The 5,116-nt window shown below is 40.8% G+C and overlaps 1 protein-coding gene across 29 annotated transcripts in view; it reads left to right on the plus strand.

Annotated features, from left to right (window-relative positions):
* Sorbs2 (sorbin and SH3 domain containing 2) overlaps positions 1 to 5,116 on the plus strand; it is a 328,789-nt gene that overhangs the window by 154,412 nt on the left and 169,261 nt on the right. The window lies entirely within an intron of this gene.

Raw genomic sequence — 5,116 nt, forward strand, 5'->3', positions numbered from 1 at the left:
GGATCTAAAATAAGAAAACTCTACCTATCTGGGTGGGTCTCTGAAAGCCTTTCTGAGGAAGGACATGGTTACTTTTGTATAGCATTAATGGTTAACCAGGGAATGGAGGTGTTCCAATCCAATGGCATCATGTATACCAAGGCACTGGGAGTTCTGTTCCATCACTCTCTGCCTTGTTGCTTTGAGTCATGGTCTCTCCCTGAACCTTGAGCTCAATAAGCCCCGGGAACCTCCTGTCTCTAGTCCTCTCTCTCCTAGCTCTGGGGTGCTAGCACTCATGAGACCATGCCCAGCTTGTCAGGTTAGTGCTTCAAGATCTAAACTCAGGTCTCATGGTTGCCCAGCAACAACTCTTGACTCTCTCTCCAGCCCCTCAAGTGGTGGCGTTTAAAACAACAAAGTTTTAGTTAGAAAACTGAGTTTTAAAAAAAGTTTAAGAAGTTGTTTTTTTTATAAATCTTGTATCTGATAATATTAGTTTGTTAACTTCTCATGGAAGATCTTAGCTTCGCTTGGTAAAACCCAGTCTCAGGGCCCAACGGTACATATGGGCACAAAATAATCTTCTGAAAACCATAGCTTACCATACCACCCACAACTGGGCAGTGGAAGTAATTAGCAATATGATGTGATAACTCTCAGAGGAACTTATATAACCTGAATAGAAACAGATTCAAATGCTGGTTAGGACCCACAGTTTACCTCAGGGTACAAGTGTGGAGGAGGGCTTTGCAAGTGATCAGGCCCCTGTCTTGGGACTCAGTTTCCCAACTCAGGCCATTGATGTTTACTTCAATGTCCAGCAGACCCAAGGATGGCCTTGGATGGATGCTTACCGCAGTATAAAATGAAGAGCTGTGTTTTTCTTGCACACTCTACATTGATGAAGATGGCTGAAGCAAGCAACTGCACCTACCTCCCACTTTATTTTACAGTCTTCTGCATGCCTTCCTTTAATTCAGCTCTATCATATTTCTATAGTCTCTGTGTAGGAGAATTTGATTGACCTCCTTCTCAGTACATCCTTGAATCGGTGCCAGTGCTTCGGAGGGTGTTGCATTCGCCTAAGAGAATGACACATTGTTCTCCTGGATTAGACAATGCCACTCAGCTGAGAGAGGCTATGAAAGCCTTCAGGTGGCTGTAGCACAATTCACTTTTCACCAGGGGTGAACTCTGGAAAACAACATTCCTGGGGAAACTACATTCACTTCCTTCCTCCCAAGATTCACCCCAAATAGTAGGAAATGAACGATGACTAAGAATTCTGGGTTCTCTTGAGAAAAGAATTTTTACAAGTCTAAACTACACGAATTCAAGAAGCTGCACAGAAAAGTTCATGGAAATTGTCATGCTACCTAAAAATAATCGCTAAATGTAGCCACACACATTGGCTAGTGAGCCATTACATGTTTTTAAAGTTTTTCTAAAATTATCCCTCAACACACACAAAAACAAACCACCTGAAAAGCAAGGCCAGCAGTGAATGGTTGGGGATGGGAGGGTGTCTCTTGTTTGCCTCTGTGTGTTTTGTTGGGCTAGGGGATGGACCCAAAGCCACCTATGTGCTAAACAAGCACTATGCCGTAGAGCTACCTAGTGGAAAGTCCTGAAGGTTGCCAATGTGAGCCCAGATGGTCTTTTCCGGTGGGGATTTATTTTTATGAAGTTCTGTGGAACATGAAGCACTCTGGGACCACTTGAAACAGTGAGGAGTGTATTTGAAGGGCTGATGAGGTTATTCATACCCTAAACTGGCATATTCATTTATTTAGGGTGGGACAGCGGTATAGGAAAGACTAACAGAAAGACCCCATGTCTCTGCCAAATCGTATGTCTATCTTAGCAGCGGTTCTAACTGGGGTGTTATTTGAGTTAGCAAGGTCCTCCCTTGGGGTGTAAATACCCTCCAGGATGGTTTGGTCTATGTAAACTGGGTCTTAGTGAACACTGTTTTAATACAGCCTTGACCTCAGAGCCATCTAGATTCTTGCTAGGTATTTGGAGGGAGACAAGAAAATGCACAAGTGGGCTACCCTTCAACATTTGCTTCCACTGGGTGTCCACTAATCTCCATGCGAGACTCTTCCTACTCTTGTCTGAAACCTGTTCTGTCATACAGAACGTGTGACAGTTACTATGGAGGCAACTGGTCTCACTTCGGATTTTTTTTATTTTTTTACATGTCTGAATGTATTTACTTAAAGATAATTCTTTGTTCAAACAAATTAAGTGCATGGCTTATCCTTTCAGCTGTTGTATGCTAACTATTTTTCAAATATGTGATTATAATTGAAAGATTTGTTGAAAAGTGTTCAGTTTGAGTTACACAGTAACAATAAAGATAATAATGTTAAATTTTTTTTATTAGATGTTTTCTTTATTTACAATATCTCCTTGCCCAGGTTCCCCTCCAAAAAAAAAAAAAAACTAAAACAAACCCCTGTTCCCTCCCCCCTCCCCCCCTGCTCACCACCCTACCCCCTCCTGTTTACTGGCCCTGGCATTCCCCTATACTGGGGCATAGAACCTTCACAGGGCCAAGGGCCTCTCCTCCCATTGATTTAACTAGGTCCTACCTTCTTTTTTAGAGCCCACATCTCTGCCCAGATATTTTGCCTACTTTTCTCACATCTCCAAAACAAGTAAGAGAGGTTCACAGAAATATAATTACTGATGAATTATTCAAACCTGATGTATTTTCAGAAGAAAAGAGATATGAATGAATGTAATTAGTATCCCTGTTGAGATAAAAGTCACACTCCTTACCTAGAAAAGTCAGAATTGACCATCCTTTACCATTTTAAAATATGCTTAAGTCAAATTTGTTCTTCGAGACGTTAAATGTGTTGAAAGGAGCAATTTGGATCCCGAGTCAGGATCTCTGGGAACAAAAAAGACTGGTGAGACACGGTGTACAGCAGGATTGTTATTAAAGGGACGTGGGACCAGACCTGTAACCTCTTTGTTTGAGTGTGGATTTTGAGGTAACATGACCATGTGGGTACAAGTGAGGCCGTGCAAGTCCCACGGGATTGGTGAGGAAAGTCGACCACCAGGAAATAAAAAGAATAGCTGACTTAATGGTCAGAGAGTCAATCCTTATTTCTCTCATTGACATTCATAGTTTCTCAAGGAACCACAGTTAAAAAATGGTTCTTTTTTTTATAAACTATTATAAGATGCATACAACAATTACTTTAAGAAACTTGTCTGAGAACAGATTTCAAATCTTTATTGGTAGAATTATCATTCAACAAGAAAAACAAGTATCTAGTTTAAACTGGTAGGTGACTAACACTTGATAAAATATGACTAATCAAATAGAAAAATGCATTATTCTATAATGAAATTTTAAAACTGGTAAGTACTTTGAAAATCAAAGCTAACTTTATTTAAGATTATAATTAGATACTTCAAATTTAAGACATAGCACATATGTGTGTATACATATATATGTATATATGTAAACTGTAGACTCATATATAAATAGATAGATAGATAGATAGATAGATAGATAGATAGATATGTAGCTGCATCATTTTGGGGTAAGGCGAACTCAGCTGAAAGATCTCACCACTGCAGCATACTGCTTGAATGAGTCATGTGACCCTTCTTATTATCTACCATGCTTGGTCCACTGTGTTTTGAAAAAAATCAGTCCTGATGTCATTGACGCAAAGAAGACATTGTTTTTTTTTTATTTGTCTCAAAACCCAGTACAAAATGGCTGGCGAGCCATCTTGTAGCTCTTGAGTCAACCACTGCTTTCTGACTGCTCATGCGCCTCTATGTTGCCTGACAGAGGAAGAGGAGGTTTCAGGTTCCATCTTCATGGAATCAAGGGCTTTAAAAAAAAAAAAAAAAAAAAAAAAGGTATAGCCACTGCCTCTCCTTCCTAACGGCTGTGTTGGTTAGGTTTTTTTGACACAAGCTAGGGGCATCTGGGAAGAGGAACCCTTAATTGAGAGATTGCCTATGAGTAAGCCTATGGAGTATTTTTCTCAGTGATTAATGTGGGCGTGTCCAGCCTACTGTGGGTGGGGCCACTCTTGGACAGGTGGTGGTTCTGGACAGCAGGCTGAGCACCCAGGAAGCACCTTCCCTCCTAGGTCTTTGCTCCAGTTCCTGGCTTGGTTTGTGCCTTGAGTTTCTGAACTGACTTCCCTCAGTGAAGGACTGTGATCCTTAGGATAAAATCAACCCTTTCCTCCCCAGGTTGGTTTTTTTTTTTTTTTTTTTTTTTTTTTTTTTTTTTTTTGGTTGTGGTGTTTTATCACAGCAATGGAAAGCAAGCTAGGACAGTGGTATAGCCAGGGTCTAATGAAATAACATTGCATACATAGTCCTTTCCTTCAGTCTTGGTAAAATAAGAGACTTTGATTGTGTTTTTACTTGTTCTTGCAGCCTGAGTACAATCAATCCTTAAAAGCCGAAGCAACATTTATCAACAGTTTTGTATTCCTAGAGTTCCTAGTGAGCTGAGAGATGCTTGCCACATAAATGTTAAACGAGGACATGTACAAATTCTAGATTGTGGTTATTCATTCGGAAAACCCAATAAAAGTCCAAAGTTTGTCTGTCATAACCATGGTGACCTGGTGAGAATGAATTGTTTTCCACTGGGCTTTTGGAGGCAGAGGAAGCCTCTCTGCCTCATGTCACTGAGTGGTCCCCAGTCTTAGCCAGCAGATAAGAAATGTCATCAGCTTAACCCAGTAGCTTTCAAAAATAGCACAGTTAAAGTGGACACGTAGGTGTGTGCTAGAAGGAAACCATTGGCCTGCGGTCTGGAGGAGAGGCTGACAGCTGACGCTCCTACCTGAGATCTAAAATGCTGCACTAAGTAAGACCAGTTGTGAGCAAGCAAAGAGATAATCAGAAGTCTCCCTAGTCAATACACCTTAGCATCTTACTTTCTACCAATCAGGTAAACCCTTTTGAAAACATCACGGTCGGAGCCAGTTACAGTGTTCCTTTAAGATTCAGGGGTTTGTATGTGTGTGTGTGTGTGTGTGTGGTGGTTTCAATAGCGCTGGCAGTTTTCCTCAAATTTTCAATGAATATTTGCACAATGAACCAAGTTGTTGTGGGTTTCCTGGTTTGTGTTGATCCA

The sequence above is a fragment of the Mastomys coucha genome, unplaced genomic scaffold (genome assembly GCF_008632895.1).
Source record: "Mastomys coucha isolate ucsf_1 unplaced genomic scaffold, UCSF_Mcou_1 pScaffold22, whole genome shotgun sequence".
In the NCBI taxonomy this organism is placed as follows: Eukaryota; Metazoa; Chordata; class Mammalia; order Rodentia; family Muridae; genus Mastomys; species Mastomys coucha.